This window comes from Rhinoderma darwinii, chromosome 9 (assembly GCF_050947455.1).
Source record: "Rhinoderma darwinii isolate aRhiDar2 chromosome 9, aRhiDar2.hap1, whole genome shotgun sequence".
NCBI lineage: Eukaryota > Metazoa > Chordata > Amphibia > Anura > Rhinodermatidae > Rhinoderma > Rhinoderma darwinii.
The window spans coordinates 86416386-86431937 of record NC_134695.1 but is presented as its reverse complement, the minus strand read 5'-3'; the positions used below and the strand labels follow the sequence as shown (position 1 = coordinate 86431937).

The window sequence follows — 15552 nt, the reverse complement described above, 5'->3', positions numbered from 1 at the left end:
TAGATATGAGACAGATACATAGATGGATAGATAGATAGATAGATAGATAGATAGATAGATAGATAGATAGATAGATAGATAGATAGATAGATAGATAGATAGATAGATATGAGATAGATAGATACATAGATAGATAGATAGATATGAGATAGATAGATAGATAGATAGATAGATAGATAGATAGATAGATAGATAGATATGAGATAGATAGATATGAGATAGATAGATAGATAGATAGATAGATAGATAGATAGATAGATAGATAGATAGATAGATAGATAGATAGATAGATAGATATGAGATAGATAGATAGATAGATAGATAGATAGATAGATAGATAGATAGATAGATAGATAGATAGATAGATAGATAGATAGATAGATAGATAGATAGATATGAGATAGATAGATATGAGATAGATAGATACATAGATAGATAGATAGATATGAGATAGATAGATAGATAGATAGATAGATAGATAGATAGATAGATAGATAGATAGATAGATAGATAGATAGATAGATAGATAGATAGATAGATAGATAGATAGATAGATAGATATGAGATAGATAGATAGAGATAGATAGATAGATAGATAGATAGATAGATAGATAGATAGATAGATAGATAGATAGATAGATAGATAGATAGATAGATAGATAGACAGATATGAGATAGATAGATAGATAGATAGATAGATAGATAGATAGATAGATAGATAGATAGATAGATAGATAGATAGATAGATATGAGAACGATAGATATGAGAACGATAGATATGAGATATAGATAGATAGATAGATAGATAGATAGATAGATAGATAGATAGATAGATAGATAGATAGATAGATAGATAGATAGATAGATAGATAGATAGATAGATAATCTGTCTTCATCTCTGTTCTTAGTATGGAATGATTATGAAGTGACAATTATTCACATGACTCGGTGTTGATGACTCCTTACGTTTAATCAATGCTCAATAACTAGGCCCAGTGATTGGAATACCAGATACATTTTCTCCTTGACTCCGTCACAATGTTTCATTTCCCTGACACACAGAGACAGACAGCTCGGATCCGGCGCTCCGCATCTTCTCCCCCCTCTGAAGTTTATTCTGACCCCATTGGTTTATTTCCAAACATTGAACTTATTTTGTTTTGGCGTCTCTTAACCAGGCCTTGTTTTTCTCCCTCAGAAATCGAGCACAGATGGTGATTGATTTTTCAAGTGCTGACATCCCTGCTTGTGAAAATGTTCCCACCTTCTTTGTGCCGAGCCAGTCAGGCGGACTAACACGATGATGTGATCATCAGTTTCATGCAGACATGCAGAATTGATTGACAGCGAAATTTTAGCATAAACCGCACATTCTTCCAGACCCCTCGCTTTTTTATTTCTGTCCTTGTAAATGCACCATGTACAATCCTATGTGCCATCCTGCTAATTTACTACAACTCTACTTTTGTAATTGGGGGGGGGGGGGCTTAAATAATAAAATAATAGAAGCAATAAAAAAAAGTTCGAAGAAACTTTTTTTTTTTTGCACCTCCAGACAGTGAAGAGTTAATTACGTTTGGGTGACGTCGCTCTTTTTCCCAGTATAGTGCTAAATGTATGAATCTAGGAGCAGGTTGTGAAACTCAAAACTCCTTGACGGGGGTCAGTTGCCTTTTTCTCAGGCCGTCGCCTGTGTTTGCGTGACTAAATATATACAATTAAAAGTCTGGCACTTTCCTTCTGTATGAACCCATTGTTTGCTAGGGTTCAAGGGCTCAGATAATAGGGGACAGGGAAGGCAGGCCTATCTCTACACCACAGCGGCAGGATCGGGTTGGTAACATTCATCGCTCATTTTCTCATGCGTGTCTTGCCAGATGAGGCTTTTCATCTTGTATGGACCTTGTATTAATAATAAAAAAACACAAAAAACCCCACAACCCATTATATGCAGTCAGATCATGAATGACACATTATTTAGGAGCGTGTAAATGTCACGTACAGTTTTTGTCATTTTCCTTAAATTCTAAATATAAAATTCTTTCTTTTATTTTGTTTTTTCATTTTATCATCGTATAAGGAAATGACACGATTTTATTGGCTTTTTAAGACATGATTAGGCAACAAAAGGGGATTCAAGTAGTTGTATAAGAGCAGAACTTGTTTATTTTATAGAAACGGCGCCACTCTGTTCTAATGGCTATATCTGGTATTGCAGCCCAGCCCTATTAACTTGAGCTGCAGTTCCGGTAGACAAGAGTGTGTCACTGTTTTTGGAGGAAAAAAAATCAGACCGTTTTTCTAATCTTGTACAAGTGTCCAGCGCACGTCTACCAATGTAATGAATGATGAAGCGCGGACTCTTGTTAGTGTCATTGGGGGCCTTGTTATGTTATCTTAATTGCAAGGGCCATTACCCTACCACAAACTGATGGCCGGTGGTAGGTTGAGTACCCAGTCGCAAGATCCTACCCCTCCCCCCGCAGCCTTCACAATTACCTTCATGGAGGATGAATTCTCTTCCCCAAGGTTCTTGGTTGTAGTCCCTTTTAGCTACAGACCTTTTCATTGGCTCAGAAATGCTTCTACACCTGCTCCGCACTTAGATGGCCATTAATGGGGGGTGGCTGGTGAAGGGTCCTCCGGTGTATATTCATCAAATCAGATTGGCACATTGTAAACCTATCACCTCCCAAGCCTGCTGGTCCACCTGTGGTAGAGAGGAAAGAAGGTCCATTATCATAATATCTAGAAGGAAGGATGGAGTTCTTTAAGTGATCAACCCTCAAAGGGGTATTCCCAGAATTGACAATGATCAACTATCCACAGGATAATTGTCTGATTGCTGGGGCCCCACCGCTACGAAACCCTAGCAATCGCGAGAAACTGGATACCGAACCTCGTGTTCCTCACTGCTGAACCACAGTGAGGAGGGCAATGAATGGAGCGGATGTCTAGCATGCACGCTGCCGCTCCGATTAAAGGGGCTCTCCGGGCATTTTATATTCATGGCCTATCCTTAGGTTAGATAATCCATATTAGATTGGTGGGGGTCCAACTCCCGGCTTCCCTGCAGATCAGCTGATTGATGGGGCCTTGGCTTCATTGCACTTTACAGGCACAGCGGGGTACACCTTCATAGCGGCTGTGCCTGGGATTGCAGTTCCAGTCCCTTTTAAGTGAATAAGACTAAACTGGAATCCCAGGCACAGCCGCGACGGACGTGTACGGTGTTGCGCCAGGTAACATTAAAGAGGCCGCGGCGTTAGTCGCCGTGGGTCTTTTAGTCAGCTGATCGGCGGGGGATCCTGTGAGTCAGACCCCCACCATTATGATACGGATGACCTATCCTAAGGATAGGCCATCATAATAAAACGCCCGGGGAACCCATTAATGTCGATGGAAATGACGGAAACAGCCGAGTACAGCACATGCTCGACCACTGCTCCGCTCAAGCTCCTCCTCACTGCGGGGGTTGCATTGAGGAGGAAGAAGGACTCTATGGGTAGGGTTCCCATCGGTGGATAGGTGATATTTGTCGATTCTAGTACAACCCCTTTAGGTCAAAGAAGTCTTTTATGCTGTGTATCTACTCATGTTACAGTATTCTTGTTAGGGCCTACTGGATTTGATCTGCAAAACTGCTCAAGTAGCCCCAATAGAATGGTAATTACAGCTGTCAGGGAAGTTAAAGTGTCTGCTATTATTTGAAAAACAGCGCCACTCTTGTCCATGTGCAGTGCCTGGTATTGCAACTCAGCCCTATTTATTTAAATTGGGCTCAGATGCAATACCAGATTAAAATGGGTTGTCCACTACTGGACAACTCGTGACCGATCCACCGGATAGGTCATCAGTATATGATCGTGCGGGTCCGACACCCAGAACCTGCACCGATCAGCTGCCCTGGCTGCATACGTGAAACGGATGTTATGGCACAGTATGCAATGTATGGTGCCGGAAGCGGCTGGCTCCGTACATTGCACAGTGCCCGTGCTGCAGAACTGCTCCTATTCACTTGAACACTGCAGCTCGGCCGCCATTCTGTGACCGGAGCCAACTGCTTCCGGCATGGACGTCCAGTGCCCAAAGCAGCTGATCGGTGCAGGGTCCGGTTGTCGAGACCCGCACTGATCATATACTGATGACCTATAAGGGTATGTGCACACAACCTATTTTCAGGCGTAATGGAGGCGTTTTACGCCTGAAAAGACGGCTCCAATACGTCGGCAAACATCTGCTCATTGCTTGCAATGGGTCTTATGATGTTCTGTGCAGACGATCTGTCATTTTACGCGTCGCTGTCAAAAGACGGCGCGTAAAATTACGCCCGCGGCAGAGAAGTGCAGGACACTTCTTGGGACGTAATTGGAGCCGTTTTTCATTGACTCCAATGAAAACCAGCTCCAATTACGTCCGTAAAAGACGCCGCGAAAAACGCGTGCACATGTAAAAACGTCTGAAATTCAGGAGCTGTTTTCTCTTGAAAACAGCTCCGTAATTTCAGACGTATTTGGCGTTGTCGTGTGCACATACCCTAAGATTGATAGGTTCATTGGTTGTCTGGTAGTGGATAACCCCTTTAACCAGTAGACTAGACTGGCGCTGTTTCAGGATAAAAAAAAAAAATGCCTTTTTGTAACCTCATCCTTTTTACAATCCATTAATGTAGGTATTCCAAAGAAAAAAGAAAAACAACAAAAAACTTACAATAAGGACTTGTTCACACAGTTCAGATTTGCTGCAGCTTTTGCATGCAATTTTTTAAGCCAAAACCAGAATTGGATCCAGGCCTTGCTTTATATATTTCTTCTGTTTAGGTTCCATCCCGGGTTTAAAAAATAATTGCAAAATCCGCACTGTGTAAACAAGGTCTAAGCAGTTTCATGTCTGGGTTCACACAGAGTTTTTGCAGGAGGAAATTCTGCCTCAAAATTCCGTTTGGAATTTTGAGGCAGATTTTCCTCTGCCTGCACGTCGATATTCGCTGCGTTTTTCGCCCGCGGCCATTAAGCGCCCCGAGCATAAAACGCCGCAAAATACGCTTTCTCTGCCTTCCATTGATGTCAATGGGAGGTCAGAGGCGTAAACTCCGAAAGATAGGGCATGTCCCTTCTTTTTCCCCCAAAATCAATTGGAGGCATTTTCGGCCGTTTTTTGGCGCATTTTGCGGCCCGCTTTCCGTGTCAAAAAACTCATAAAAAAACTCAGTGTGAACTCCCCCTTAGGCCCTGTTCACACTGAGTATTTTGACGAGGGATGGGAGGCAGAGGCGGTTTTCTCCCGCGAGCGGTAAAACCGCCTCACGGGAGAAAGTAGGGACATGCCCTATTTTCGTGCGTTTACGCCTCTGACCTCCCATTGACATCAATGGGTGCGTGCAGTTCGAAACACGGCCAAATATAGGACATGTCATGAGTTTCACGGAGCGCACATACGCAGCGTGAAATGCGCTGACAGTCTGATCGACCACATTCATTAACATAGGTGCGTGCGACGCACGTGAAAATCATGCCCGTAGCACGGACATATAACACGTTCGTGTGAATAAGGCCTTAGGGTGGATTCTCACGCGGCAGATTTTATTGCAGAAATTTCAGTTCAATTCATCTGAATGTGGTTTTTGTCTGCAGCAGGTGCATGGATTTGTGCAAGTTGCATTCAGTTCAATGGAACAGATTTTCAGCCGCAGAAATGTCTGCAATATAATCTGACGCGTGTGAACTCGCCCTAAGAGATCACATGAGACGTGAAAGACCCATTCAATTTATTGCTTCGATTTTTATTATTTTATATATTTTATTTAGATTTTTCTATTTTTATTTACAGATTTCATTTTACATTATCATTTTTATTGAGTTTTATTTTATATTTTATTTAGATTTTTCTATTTTTAGTTGCAGATTTTATTTTACATTGTTATTAGTTTTATTGATTTTTATTATTTTTTTAGTTACAGATTTTATTTTACATTATTATTTTTTTTTACACTTGGCCAGGAATTACCCATTTTCTTTGTAGCTGTAGAAACACAGAAGGGTATTTTTTTTCCGTGTGGACATTTTTTGCCTAATCCGTTAAGGTATTTTGTTAAATCTGGTCGGATGGCTGTTTTGTAATTAACGTCTCCTAACAATGACTTGATACACTGATTGGAACTCAGGAATTTAAAGACAGTGTTTAGGCGCAGATTTTCTTGTTGTTGTTTAGAGTTTTTTATACCCTGAGCTAATCCGTCTCATTTTCTCCATTGGATATGGGCGAGAAAATGGTTTTAATTCATAACGCTCGCTGTTCTCCATTTCAAAATAAATAAATAAATGGCCGGGGGCTTAATAACTGTGTTCACTGCGTTTACTAATGCTCTAGAAGAGGGACCCAAACACATTGTCAGCGACTGCCGGAATGTTTGAGGTAGGAAACTTGACCTTTGAAAGATCAACAAAATGGAAACAAAGAATTTATTGTCTATTCACAGTCCTATGAATGACAACAGATTAATCACAGCCCGGCTACTATATGGACTCAAACAAAAATGCAGGCATAGAAAATTCCTTAAAATGAATATGAATAAAATTGCATCACATTAACAGCCCGGGCTCTGGGTACTCATTTTTTTAAACTTACCCAAAAAAAAAACGTTGATGGTTACAGGACCGAGATGGAGAAATGCCCCATAAATAAATAAAAAGGAAAAAAAATAAGGGCACTGGAATTGAAGAATTTTGTAAAAATTTTAAGTTGATTTGTTTACAAGCTACAAACTATTTAAAGGGGTATTCCCATCTTATAAAGTATCGGCATATTGCTAGGATATGCCAGCACTTTCTGATCGATGGGGGTTCAACCTCTGAGACCCCGCAACGATCCTGAAAACGGAGTGAATGAGGCTGTCCTGGGGGCCGAGAGTTCCGCTGTGCAAGAAAAAGTGGGCGCAGCGCTAAACCGGTGATGTGACCACTTCATTCACAGGATCGGTGGGGTCCCAGCAGTTGAATCCCCATCGATAGGAAAGTGATGGCATATCGCTAAAATGGGCCATCACTTGAAGAGATGGAAAGACCCTTTTGAAGGGGTTGTCTCACCGAGACCACACCTGTCCATGTGTCCTATTACGTATATGGACGTCCATAGGGGAATAGTTACCCGCTAGGAATTCCCTGCTATTAGCCAGAGTAGAAAGCCACTGAAAAGCAGCAGCTCTCACTCTGGTTTATTTGAGCTGCCCATGTATTGAATGGTCGGCCTCCCACCACAGGCCACTGCATTGGAAATAGGCTGAAAAATCACCTGTTTTCCAGAAGTGTGAGAGGCCAGACCCGTAATCTATTAGTAAATATGGATGTCATAGAGGGGGTGTCCCTTTTTCTCGGGATCCATCAGCTCATGCAAACTCAGCCCTCTCATGTGAGAAATAAGCTCTGATCACTGAGAGTTAAAGGGGTTGTCCACCCGCGACACCTGATGACCTATTCAGTATAGGATCGGTCCGACTACCGGACCCTGCACCAATCAGCATCTCCGGCTGCCTCTGGGCACCGGATGTCCATGCCGGAAGTAGATGGCTCCGGTCATGGAATAGCTGCCGAGCATTGAAGTGAATAGGAGAAGAGCTGCAGCACGGCTGCTATGTAGTAGTCAGAGACATCTATTTCTAGTTCTAACTACTGCATACCCTTCATAACATCCGACAGCCAGAGCAGCTGATCGGTGCGGGTCCGGGAGTCGGACCCGCACCGATCATATACTGATGACCTATCCTGAGGATAGGTCATCAGTATGAAAAACGTCCCGTGCCCAGACAACCCCTTTAAGGTCCTCTTACACGGCGCCCGATATGGGCTGTGAAAACGGGCGCTGATCAATGAGGAGTTCGATGATTGGCGCTCATTTGCTCAAGACGCAGTAATGTATGGGGACCATCGCTCGTTACTATGATCGCTTGTCCCAATACATTTCTATCATGTCGGCAGCACGTCTCCTTGCTTACCCAGGAAGATGTGCTGTCGACAACAATAATATTTCTTGCTACGTAATAGATACAATCAGACGATGAACGAGTAAAAAGGGCCCTTAGATAAGATGGACCCACAGTGATCCATTGATCAATCTGAAAAGGAGTTGTCCAAAAGCCGATCCTTTTACAAAATTTCATTTCATTCATTTTTTAATGAGTCTACAGAAGAATCCAGCGCTTAAGATTTCTCATCACTTCCGATTAGAGAAATTTAGTAGGTTCTAATTAACCCGCATATTACAGATGTAGCCAAGTTGATCTGGACTTTGATAACGTGCTGCAGCGTGATATTACGTAACAAAAGCCATTGAAAAGTCAAGTTAACGTTTCTTGCCACTGTATTTATTGCGTTAAGAGTCAAGATAAAGATGGCTACATCTGTACAGGCCAAAAGTGGTCAACCCCCACCACCACAACCAGTGTCTAGTTGGTACAAGTTCACAAACTTTTTTTGGTATCTCTGACGCGTTTCAATCCTATAACAACACCCTGTCATCACACATCAGCATCGACTGTATCATCAGGGAACAAAATATCATCTACTTCAAACGTTTTGTTTTATAGCCGCCTCAACTACAAGAATATTTAATTTTTTGGGGCAATTAACTTCCAATTTTATTTAAAAAAATATCTCCTTAGACTGGGAAAAAAAATCCTCCTCACTCGATGTCTTGAAGAAAACGGAGATGGTTCTTGTGTACTTTTCCGTTTTACTACCATTAATGTTGCCATAAATCCTGAGTTATTCTTCACAGCCGGCAACATTTTTTTCTCCGTTTTGCCTTTGGACAGGAAAGAAATGAGTGACTTCCATCAGAGTGATTGGCAATACCCGTATTCTGACATCTGTTCTATTCGAAACATTTACCAACCTTGATGAAATGGATTTTAGTGGTAGAAGTTGACATGAAGGAAAAATCAAAATGATAAAAAATAACGTTGATTAAACAGCAGCAGTAATTTGCCTGAGAATCTCGCTGTTTCTGACGGCGGCTGCAGTTCTCCGGTATCTTCTGCAAATCTTAATCATGTTTACACTTGAAACTAGGCTAAATATACAGCGTCTCCAAAAAAAACCAAAAAAACGTGCACGGATTCCTGTCAGGGGGGAGATATTTGTTCGGTGAGTCAGCCACGCTTGTGGCGTTTCTTTAAACAGAAATTGGGAATGTGTGGCCCAAGAAGTTCTAGTAAAGTTGGACACTTAAAGGATTTCTCCATCTTTAAAGGGTTGTCTCATAAAGGCAAACCCTTTCCATATCTTCTATGGAGGTCATATAGGGAGCTCCCTCTCACCATCCATGACCGGCCTGTAATACTACATTTCGCCTGCAGGGGCAATGTTTGCATAGTCAATTTCACATAAAGGTTTGTCTTGCTGAATCAGCCCTTGTTAAAAATCCCTCGGTTATCTTTAGGAATAGTCTTCAGTTCCTCTACATGACTAAGCACTGTGTAATTTTCCTGTGAACGCCATTGAGATCAATCCCCATGTATATTGCTAATACAGTACACAGACTCAAGGAAGCCACCAAGGGATTATTAAATACTTATGAAGAGTGAAGGTAGGTGGAGAATTCCTTTAAGATTGATGCATTTGGTTTGGAGTCATACAATGATGTGACCGCTTTCTAATGATTACATTATCATTGTATTGGTTTATCACGGGAGTCTTGACAATCCTGTGTGACATAAATACATCAGCACAAATCTATCTCCTATCTGGATAACTTGCTACAATGTATCAGTGCAGGATAACCTGTATCTGTCTGGAATCCAGGCTGCTTAGCACACAGAGGATTGTCCAAACTGCATAGGTTTCCGTTTGCATCACCATTGATTTCAATGGTGACGGATCCGGTGCAAATTGTTTCCGTTTGTCACCGTTGTTTAAGGGTTCCGTTGTTTTGACGGTATGAATAGCGCAGTCCACTACGGTATTGATTCCGTCAAAACGGCTTAAACCTTAAACAACGGTGACAAACGGAAACAATTTCCATCGGATCCGTCACCATTGAAATCAATGGTGATGTAAACGGAAACCTATGGTTTCGGTTTGTTTCAGTCCAGGTTCCGTTCATGGGTTCCCCTGACGGAAAGGTCAGATGGAACCCATGAGTGAAGACCTGACGCAGATGTGAACGAAGCCTAAGAAACCTTCAACTATGAGAAGTATTAGGTTTGTACGGTTTTTGAACTAGTTGATGTAAACAAAAAATAGTTCCCATATATTAGAAAATGATAGAATGTTTTGTTGCACGATGACCGCTTTATTTACATCAAACTGGAAAAACTTTTAGGCCAAATGCATATGATGCGTATTACGTGCGGATTTGCCTTGCGGATTTTCCTGCAGCAAATCCGAAGCGTCATACAGTACCAGCAAAGTAAACGAGACCTCAAATAATCTCGTCTACACGTTGCAGAATTTTTCCACATGTAAATTGACCGGCGCTGCGTATTTTAAAATCCGCAGCATTTCAATTTATCTTGCGTTTCCGCCTCAGAATTGTATCTGATAAGTTTATTAAAAAAAACTGCACCAAAACCCGCAGCATAAACCGCACCTATTTCCGCATTAAAATGTAAAAACCGCACCTAAAAAAAAAACCTGCATGGTTAGGTGCGGAATTTACTGGCGGAATCACCTGTGCAGTTTTGATGTGAATTTACTGCACCAAATTACGCAACGTGTGCATGTGGCCTTAGGATAATTTCACACACCGCAAATTGGTTGCAGAAATTTTTGCAACTGTCCCATAATCTGCCTTGTGTGAATAAACCCTTAAGGCCCTTTTCACACATGGCAAATTTGATACAGATTTTACATGTATTTCTTAAGCCAAAACAAGGAGCGGAACCTAAACAGAAGAAATATATAAAGGAAGGCCTTAAGGGGTCTCCTCTCCTGGATCCAATTCTAATTTTGGCTTAAAAAAAAAAGCATGCAAAATCTGCATCAAATCTGTACCATGTGAACAAGTTCGAAATGTCATTTTGTACTTTGGCAGATGGAGCAAGAAAATGACATTGCTCCGTTCTTCCCTCGTTTGGCAATCAAGTGGCTAGTGACCACTAGTAAAAAAAAATACTTTTTGGGTGGAGCTTTAGAAAATTTGGAATGGGGACCTATAAATTGCTATTCACCCCAATAATATAGACTGCATAGTAATATTCCCATCAATGCTAGTGCCATGTTTTGTTTGTCGATGAAAGGCTTAGTAAATGTCAGCCATTGTGTTCAAAAATATTTTTAGACTGGCATATCTTAAGCCAAACTTAGTAAAGGTGCAAATTTATTAAAAGGCACACACCTCTAGTAAATTGGGCGCATTTTGAACGGTCTAAGAGGCAGAAAAACTAAGAGCAATCATAGGTTTGTGGCAAAACGTTCTCCATTTTCAGCTATTCCTCGTAATAAATTTGACGTAAAATAAGTCGACACACACACTGACAAGAAAGGTCGCAAATTTTGGTAAAAACTTTTTACTAAATATCGGCCAATAACTATGCTTTAATATGCGTTGGCAGCATTTAGTGGTTGGCCATTGGTCACTCAGGTTTACTCTTCAGTACTGGCCCTTATTTGACTTGTCGAATTGGAAATCTGACGTGTCCATTGTGTAACAAACAAAATTACTCTACAAAAATATGGATTTCTGGTGAAGCCGTCAGTCTTCCTCCTTAGTCTGGATTCTTAGACTCTTGGCTCCTCGCTGGAGGTTCTGCTTTGACTCTGCGTATAGTACGTTGGCCGCATGTTTTTGTAATGTAAAGACTATTTATTTATCGCTGCTGATTATATTTTGATCGCTGAGTTCGGCGGCCTCTGATGTCTGCTCTATAAAACCAAACACATCATGAGATGTTTGAAAATCTGCCCCAAATATTTTCTCCTAAGATCACGGTCGTTTTGTATATGCTGTCATCCCAGAAGACAAGAGGTCAGGCTATGCAGTCAGGTTTTTGAAAAGTTTACAAAAGCCCTAACCCCACCCTTACCCTAAGATGAAGACGTAAAGAAGAAATACACAAGATTATGTTACTGATGATTGAGTCATGATGGTTCTCGTGGATACTGAAAATCTAACACTAGTTACAGTAGTCATTAGAAAAAGTTTAAAAAAATTTATTTATAATTCTAAAGGGCTTAGTAGATAATGGGATGTATCACATGTTCTGGACATGGAAAATATTCACCATTTTTTGGTGTTGAGCATGAAATTACTACATGGGGTCTGTAGCCTTCAGAAAATTCTGGAGCCGACACGAGGTTGTAGCAACGTGTTGAGAAAATAATAGGGTCTAGATAGAACATTACGAAGTTCTTAAAGTTTTGGTGAACAGAAATAAAATATTCAAACCGCAATAGAAATTTTGGAACATTTCTGATTGAGAAATGGAACATGCAACATCATCTAATGTTCAAAAAGTTCTGTAATAGTCCATGATTCGGTCGAAATGGCAAGTCTACAAGTTAATATTCTATGAGAGTGGTCTCCAACGCTGGCAAAACTTGTGGCTGTCATGGCATGCTTGGAGTTATAGTTGTTCCAATAGCTGGAGAGCCACATAGTTTTGCAAAAGCCAGAGGACCACAGGTGCTGGGAGTTGTATTTTTGCAAAAGCTAGAGGACCACAGGTGCTGGGAGTTGTATTTTTGCAAAAACCGGAGGACCACAGGTGCTGGGAGTTGTATTTTAGCAAAAACCGGAGGACCACAGGTGCTGGGAGTTGTATTTTAGCAAAAACCGGAGGACCACAGGTGCTGGGAGTTGTATTTTAGCAAAAACCGGAGGACCACAGGTGCTGGGAGTTGTATTTTTAGCAAAAGCCGGAGGATCACAGGTGCTGGGAGTTGTATTTTTGCAAAAGCTGGAGAACCACAGGCGCTGGGAGTTATGCCTCATGCACACGACCGTGTGCGCCGGCCGAGTCCCGTCAGTGATCCGAGGAAAGATAGAACATGTCTTATCTTTCCTCGGATCGGAGACTCGGATCATTTTTCGCAGACCCGATTCACCCGCTAAAGTGAATGGGTCCGTGAAGACTATCGAGTGCCACTCGGATGCCGTCAAAAATGGCCCGAGTGTCACAACGGACGTGCGCATGAGTCGTTCTAGTCTTGCAACAGATGGAGAGCCACAAGTTGTTCTATGACTTAGTCATTAGTTCACAACTTATTCAGAGTCCTGTCTTATATATGTTACATATGTCTGTTCAGTGTCACCATTTTCCTTATTTATCTCGCTTAAAAAAATTAATGGCTCTGACATACATAATTGTCCCCAGGTAAAGTTCATTTAGAAATGAGTCTAGTGCTTCTTCATTAAAAGATATTACAACTTGATATTAAAATAGTTTCCTCTCGAGAATCAGTGTTTAACTCTTCACAGATTTTGGGTGATGTTCTTGACTTGTTAAAAGAGGAAATATTTTGTCTGATTCAAGAAAGAAATTAAATTGGACTCTATAGTCGACAGTCGTCCAAACCTGTATGAATAGTGGGAGTAATATTCCCATGATGTAGCCATAATACGGAAGGTTACATTTTGGAGCCCACTAAATACGAAGGTCAGGAGAAACTTTTTGATTAGGTTTCGAGGTAAGGAAGGATTTGTTGCCCAGGATCACCCTAGTACTCAAAGAGGTTAAGACCAATGAATATGGACAGAGGCAACTTCTTTATTGCTAAAATTTAGCGCTTAGGTCCAGGCTACTCCTGTAATTTTTGGTAGTTCAATCACCCTACTGACATTGCCTCAACAACCTGTAAGGGTATGTGCACACGTAGTGTTTTCAGGCGTATTTCGGGGCGAAAAGCGCCTGAAAAAACGGAAGCAGAATGCCTACAAACATCTGCTCATTGATTTCAATGGGAAATACGGCGTTCTGTTCCGACGGGGCGTTTTTTTACGCCTCATTTTTGAAAAACGGCACGTAAAAAAGACGCCCATGAAAAAGAAGTGCATGTCACTTCTTGAGCCGTTTTTGGAGCTGTTTTTCATTGACTTTATAGAAAAACAACTCCAAAAACGGCCGAAAACCCTGCAAAAAATGCAAGTGGCTTAAAAAACGTCTGTAAATCAGGAGTTGTTTTCCCTTGAAAACAGCGCCATATTTTCAGATGTTTCTTAGTAAGCGTGTGAACATAGCCTTATACTTTCCAGTAACGTAGACCCAGAATTATCCTCCAATTTTGGACTTCATGTTACTTTCTGTGATCCTCTATAGATACAGATGTTCTTAAAGCACGCAACTTACCATGGGTGGCCTTGAGGGCACAATTGCTCCTGTAAAGCTTAGGATGAACTTATCAAAGTCAAATCTATCCTTTATATATTCCCATAAAACCAGCTCGGTTATGATTTCTCCCCTGGAATAAGTCCTACACATAATTATTTTTGTGCCCATTTAAAGGGGTTGTCTGTTTGGGGAAACCTATTTTCAAATACTCTATTAGGGAATCTAGAGTTTATAGTGGCAGGGGGGGGGGGTGGAGGGGTAACGACAGTTAGGACCCTCCTATATCAGCCAGAGAAGAGAGTAGGTACCAGTAGCGTGCATCTCTGGAGGACCCAACTTGTCCATTTATTAAATGAACAGCCAATAGATTTTGATGGGTACTTAATTTCAACTGTGTTGGCACTGCAGGGAAATTGAACCCTTGCTCTCAGTTTCCACCACTAAATACAACTGACCCCTGGAGGTCCAAAAAGCGGGACATCCTGTGATCAGATTATTTTTGAGGGACCCTTCTAACTAAGAGTTATTGTCTAAAGTGGTAAACCCCTTTAATGGCCCCAGTGGAACATTGCTGATGTGGGTCAACAGTTCTCCTCCGATCTGCACTGGCATATGCCACCACTATGGTCTACTGGACGTGATATCTTATTGTTGTGGTATTGGTTTTTCTTTTGTATCCTTCCATAAAATCGTTCCAGAAAGTTATTACAGCTCGGCGTTAATTTGTTATTTTGTACCCATTCCATGGAAAGTTGCAGATTTTGTCAAGGAAAAATGAAAAACAATATCCTGTGATGATAACCAGGACACTCGGTGGTGAACTCTAACATCTTACTCTTATACATGTTAATAGTTTCGATAATTTGTTTAAAGGGGTTTTACACTCTTTCTAAAGTCAACGATTTTGCCCAGAATAAAACTGCACACGAGGCGAGCAAATGTTCCTCTCCTTGAACTCATTTCAACTTTTCTACCACAGAGTTTTATGTCACTGTTTTAACTCTTATTATCTGACTAATGATGTTCCCAAATAATGATCTGCATGACTGGAGGATCTGGAGCCACCAAGAGTGGAAAACATTAAAATGGAACATTATTAAGAAATTAGTTTCCTTCAAAGAAGCCCTCTTCATCTCCTACCATACAACACACTATGTGACCAGTTACTCCCTTGACTTTCTGGTTGTCTATGGGCACCACGGTGGCTCAGTGGGTGGTTCTGTGCCTGGCAGCTTTGGGTTTTCATCCAAATCTGGTAATATCTGCATGAAGGTCGTGTTTTGAGACCC

General features: G+C 41.3%; 1 protein-coding gene and 1 long non-coding RNA gene across 7 annotated transcripts in view; one reads left to right on the top strand and one right to left on the bottom strand.

Annotated features, from left to right (window-relative positions):
- The window catches only part of ZNF536 (zinc finger protein 536), a 575107-nt gene that overhangs the window by 185349 nt on the left and 374206 nt on the right, over positions 1-15552 (top strand). The window lies entirely within an intron of this gene.
- Positions 1-15552, bottom strand: part of LOC142661126 (uncharacterized) — an 81488-nt gene that overhangs the window by 7511 nt on the left and 58425 nt on the right. The window contains exon 2 of the long non-coding RNA XR_012850648.1: positions 2500-2710. This is a non-coding gene — a long non-coding RNA (uncharacterized LOC142661126). The remainder of the gene's footprint in view (positions 1-2499; positions 2711-15552) is intronic.